The following is a 5,805-nucleotide window of genomic DNA, read 5'->3' on the forward strand; positions in this document are numbered from 1 at the left end:
CGGAGCTGGCAAGGGCTTTGCTCCGGCTGCTGCTTTCAGGCTGCTGCACAGGGGACGTTGCCCAAAGTTTCCTTCCTGGCGGCGGGGAAACCTTTTTTATATAGGAAAGCGAAGTGCCTGGCTGGCAGTGCACATGCGCCGCGGCCAGCGCAGCCCCGCTCCGCGCTCGCAGCCGCCCGGGAGCGATGGCTGTGGCTCTGCCCTTTATCTTTCCCAGCCAGTGCCGGATTGTCAGGGCCAGGGACACGGTGGCTCCGTAAAACAGCGCTGGACATCGCAGCAGCATGTCCCTGCCTGCCTCGGGGTGGGGGGGGATGCGCCGAAATCGTGCGGTGCGGGATAACGGCTGTTCCCCCAACGCTGGAGCAGGGAGAGAGACTTTTTCCGAGAGCACCTTTAATTAATGGCAGAAGGAGCTGCCGGGGCGGCTCGGCAGCGCTTAGGCAGGGTTTTAGCCCGGGATCTGACACCCCCTCCCCTGCGCAGGCAGCCCCCTGCCGCTGCCTGAAGTCGCTGGGTGGCGGCAGGACCAAAGTTTCACCAGGTTTTGCTATTGTTTGGCAGTGATTTTAATAATAATGCTGAAGGATCCTCTTGCAGCAAGCACCCCAGCGGAGACTGATCATCCGCTGGACTGGGGGGGGGCGGACGACGGTATATAAAATCAGAAGACTAAAAAGTCTTGGTAAGAAAGAATAAAAATCTTCTGAGTAAAATGATAAATCATTTTCCTGGGTTTGGTCTCCTTTGCTTTTTGCCCCCGTGGCATTAGCAGCTGAGCTGGGGAGGAGGCCACACGGTATCTACAGCACTTTGCCTCAGGGGAGGCATAGGCCCGTCTTTCTCTAATTTGTTTTTTAAAGAAGGAAAAGTAAAATCTCTTTATTTGGCAACTCCTGCATGAATCAAGTTAGAATTTCACAGCTATTTAACACCTGGTTACAGCTTTTGCAGCAGAACTGACAAAACTCCTCACTCTGCGCCTGCTTCCCGCTTCGCATTGCGCCTGCTTCCCGCTTCGCATTGCGGGATCTCACTCCTTCCCGCAAGCATGGATGAGCCTTATTTGTTTTTCCTTTATCATGCAGGGATTTCAGGCAGGAGATGCTTTGTGCGACTGTGGTGGGGGTTCCCCTGGCCCCACCCGGGGGGTGAAGCCCCAGCTCTCCCCCAGCTCACCCCGTCCAGCTGCCATTGCGGTTGGGTGGGAATGGACTCAAGTCCTTAAAACCCCAAGAGTTAATCAAAGTGCTTTGAATATGTAAATGCTGAGTATTGTTTATCATTGCCTAGAGCTGATACAGCAGTTTTCCTGCTCAAAGCCCCGTTCAGATGGTAGCTCATGAAAATTCACAACAGCCTCGCGAATAGGTGACGGGTATTATTACCCCCCATCTTCCAAATGAACAAACGGAGGAAGAGCCATCGAGTGACATTCCCCGTGGCAGCAGGAACCAGCGGCAGAGGCCGGTGCGGTGCTGGGGAGGAGGCGGTGGTCTGCCCCGCCACGTGTAAATCAGCGCTCTCCCCTCTGCCACTTGCCTCATTTCCTCCGGCCCAACATTTGTCCCTCGCTGCCCAGGCTCCAGACGGCGTTTGGTAACGCAGCCAGCGACGGCTGGGCTGGGTGTGACGCTCCCTTAAATACACACTGCAGGCGCGGGCAGATAAATCTGCGCAGGCAAAACGCAATTTTCCATGAGGCTCTTCTGCAAGGCCTCCAGCAACAAGCACTCCATAAATTAATAAAACAACGTGCTTGACCAGGGACGCAGAGTGTATGCAGGGGCCGGGGGAGCGAGGGCAAGCGAGAGGACCTGCGCTCCGCGGAGAGCCCGATGCCTGCGGGGCTGGGTCACCGAGCTGGTCTCGGCAGGGCTGCCTGGGCACCTGCATCCTTGGCAGCCAGGACAGGGGCAGGCAGGAACAGGAAGGAGAGGGGCAGGAAGAACAGGCAGGGGCAGGCATCCCCAGGCGTGTCTCTCTGCCCTCACCCCAGCAGTGGGATGCAGGGAAGGACTGGACTCCCCCATCACTCAGCTCCCCCACTAAGGGCCCTGTAGAGGGGACCACGGTGCTGGAGACCTCTGCACACTTCAGACCCATCCGTATCACCAGGGTTCATCCCCTAGCGCTTCCCACCGGTCAACCCATTGATGACAATGCCTGCAAGAGTTTTACCATCAACTCGTGCCAGGTGCCTCCGCAGCCAAGAAGATGCCCCAGATATGGGTTCCCCTTGGCAGGGCGGCCGACCCCGAGGGTGCAGGGCAGCCTCCTGCATCATGAGCCGAGCCTGCAGCAGAGCTGCCAACCTCAGGGGAGGCTGGGGGACAGCTGGGAGCAGGACGTGTCTCAGCCAGCCAAATTTAATCCTCCTACGTTAGCAAGGCTTAAAATAGGCTCCCTGCAGCATCGATGAGGGTGGTGGAGTTGGCCTACTCCAGCCCTCCCAAGTATTTTGGGGAAGCAGGGGTGGCTGTATTGCAGACAAGCGCAGCTGGGCGAAACTGTGCTGTGCTGCTAGGGCGTCCTTCGCTGAAGCCACCCAGGGAATTAAACACATCTTGCGGCATCTTCACCACTCCAACCTCCCACCAGCACGGGCTCCTCCACTCAGGGTGCCGCCCCCTCCCTTGCTGCTCCTCCGCAACCCTCTCCTGCTGCCTCCTGTGGTCATAAGGCTTGATTTTTCCCTGCACCTCATTGAAATGGTCCCTTTTGGTCAAACCCAGCTCATGGTTCACTCTCAGTCCACCCTCCATTGGCCACTGGCTCCAGGAGATGCCATCCTGACAAGTGGTTGCCCACATCTTGACCTCACTCAGCATTTCAGTGGCTCTTGGGAACAGCTGGTCCAGGGGACCAGCTCTTCTGTGGGCAGAAGCCACCTGTGAGAGGTGGCAGGTTCCTGCTCCTTGTGCTCCTTGAAGCAAGGCAGATGTGGTGACACACTCTGGGACCCAAGCTGGCAACTCTAAAGACATGAAGGTATCGCCGAGTGTTCATCTTGTGGAGGCACTGTGTCCATGTCCCAGGTATGCTGGATGTGTCTTCTCAACACAAAATGCAAGCCCCTGGACTGCTGTAGGGCCAGCTCCAGCTGTTGACCACCATAGTGAGGAGCACCCAGGCTTCTCTGGGCTTCTGGCTTTGCTCCCGCGGCAGCCAGAGAGCTGATCCTTGGGCAGAGCTGAGCTCTGGTGGTCACCAGAAAGCTGGCTGTGCTTCTTCATGCGTGCTCCGTTCCCATGGGTATGGGTATGGGCACTCATGGGCCAATGGAGGAGTCTGTCCTTAGCCATCACCTTCAGTCAGGGAAACAACCGGTGCTGAAGAGGAGGGGAAAGATAGACAAGTATGTGGGTGTATAGAAAAACAGATCCCTATTAGCAACATGCCCCCCTCTCTGGGACATATATTCATCATCCAAGCATGTACCCAGCAGTCTGGAACTGATCTCTCACTGCAGTCCTGCAGAGATGGAGTTCTGTCCCCCCACCCCAAGCTGACAGGTCCATCAGGAGTCAGGATCCAAGCTCAGGAGGTCTGAAATTGCCTGTTCCCTTGGGAGGTCCCAGGACCTCCCTGGGCCAGGCAGGACGATGGCTCCAGGAGAAAGGGCTCCTGCCTGCACCTCATCCCCCTGGACCCTCCTGGGCTGGAGGGTGCAGGGGCTTAGTCTGTCTGGGACCAGCTTTGGTGGGGACTGTGGGCTATTGGCAGGGTCCTGCTCCTGGCCTGACTGCATTGGCAATGCCCATGGGCACCGGCGGAGCCGGGTCCAGCCCCATGAGCGCTGCCCTCCCCCTGCCCAGCCCCCTGGGCTCTCTGTCCCCTCTGGGGACAAGGCAGGGGCTCCCCTGGGCTCTGCCCCTCTGTCTGCCCCCCTCCCGCCTTCCCACAGCACCCACAACCCAGGGATGTGAAGAAGCCGTTTTCCCATTTCTCCTTCCTCTGTGCAGCGTCCGTGGGCCCACGCACCAGCTGGGCCCCCACCAGGCTGCTCCCCCACCCCTGCTGTGCTCCTGCCTGCGCTGCCTGCGCCCACCTGCCTTCACCCGGCCCTGCCCAGGACAGCAGTGAGCGCAGAGGAGGCAGGAGAAGCCCCATCTCCCTTTTCAATCTCTACCAGGCTCTGGAGCCGCTCTCCAGGTGGAGCCCCCATGAGCTGCCCCTTCTCCAGTGACCCCCGTGACTGTGTGGGACATCACTGCTGCGCGCACCCCCTCGGGACATCCCTATCCAGCTGAGTCCCAACCCTGGGCTTTCCCTGGGCTCTTTGCAGGAGCAGAACTTTTTCAGGAGGGTGCAGGGCAGATCCCCATCTTCTCCAGAGCTTTGCTGGGCTGCCTCAGCTCCTGAGCAGTGAGCGGGAGCGTGCTGGGGCTGCCTCCCAGATGGCAGACACTCCGGTGTTTGCGACTTTGCAAAGCTTTGCTTTTTTCCTACATGTCCCAAAAGGAGCGTTCTAGACCATTAAACTCTTTACCCACACGCAACCCGGTTGCACTCACTCGTGTGCACATCCATCCCCACCGGGACAACGCGACCCTGCGGCAGCTGCAGAGACCTGGACACTCTGCTTTGTCTGCCTGGTGTTTCCAATGTCACTACATGGACGCGGCTGGCTCTAAAAGATAAAACAAAAACAGCAATAAAAGTCCCATCCCTGATTGTGTATATATGTGCATGGAGGAAGGATTTTATTACCAAGAAGTGGCATCACGTCCGTTGCTGGAGCTGGCAGGGATGGCCAGCAGGCAGCCGGGCTGAGCACCGTGCCGAGCCATGGCAGATCTGCTCCTCACCAGCTGCACAACCTCGGTGGTGTCTGTTCATCCATCCTTCCTCCAGCCCCCATGCGTGGACTGTCACTCTGTTTCTCATGGATCTGGAAGCCGGTATCGGGTGATGAGGGAGGTAAAGAAGTCTGCTGGAGCTGGAAGTTGTTGAGGGAAGCCAATGGATGCAGGAACCTCCCGGGCCATGGGAACGAGAAAAAGGGTGAGGGTTTCTCCCTAGCAGCAGTAACGAAGAGGCAATCAGGGGCGTTAGCACACTGCTGAGGAGAACTGGTGATGGTGGATGTCCACATTTGTGCTCAGAAACCCCACTGAGATGGGAAGGTTGCTGTCTTAGGATGATTCCGAAACACCATCCTGCAGGCACCAGGGGGACTGTGGCTCAGCTGGCAGCTGCCGGCACATGGGGAGCTCTTGGGGTGCTCAGAGGCACCTCAAAACCCACGGCATACTGATGGCGTGGGAAAAAAAGAGCATTTTGTCAGTATTTTGGAGCAAGGCATGGGACCTCCTTGTTTGTGACCTTGATAAATGCGAAATGGGAAGAAGAATGAACAGGGCTCTGTTCAGCCCAGAGGGGAAGGAGGGCTGGGTGGTTTGTGCCAGTCCCAATACACTAACTCAGTCCTGTCTGATCCTGAGGAAGCCACGCTGTGCCGGAGCCGAAGCGCGGGTTGGTAGCAGGAAGAGCGCTGCCAGGACGGGCTTCCGCAAGACTTCCTCTCTCATGGCCCTTCGTTAGGGAATTAGGACGTAACGAGACGAATGCAGCGGAGAGGAAACGAACGCCAGGGGAGCCGCCGCTGGGGGAGTTTCGGGGGCTCTGCCCTGGCCTCGTTTGCTCTCGTTAGGGAGGCGGAAGGAAACACAGGCAGATTCTGGCAGGCGACCCGTGGCTCAGGGTGATAGCGTGGGTGCCCAGAGCAGCCTGGCCCTGGGAGGGTGCCCAGCCACTCAAGGGACCCCAAGGGACCAAACTGGTCCTGGCTGGGGATGGGCT

At 58.1% G+C, this 5,805-nt stretch overlaps 1 long non-coding RNA gene across 1 annotated transcript; it reads right to left on the minus strand.

The window, feature by feature from the left end:
* Positions 1-867: 867 nt before the first annotated feature.
* On the minus strand, positions 868-5,016 carry LOC139829119 (uncharacterized). The gene is made up of 2 exons (XR_011741398.1): positions 4,518-5,016; positions 868-3,332 (listed from the first exon to the last, which is right to left on the minus strand). It is a non-coding gene; the product is annotated as an uncharacterized lncRNA (long non-coding RNA).
* Between the last annotated feature and the right edge of the window lie 789 nt (positions 5,017-5,805).

Source organism: Patagioenas fasciata, chromosome 14 (assembly GCF_037038585.1).
Source record: "Patagioenas fasciata isolate bPatFas1 chromosome 14, bPatFas1.hap1, whole genome shotgun sequence".
Classification (NCBI taxonomy): domain Eukaryota; kingdom Metazoa; phylum Chordata; class Aves; order Columbiformes; family Columbidae; genus Patagioenas; species Patagioenas fasciata.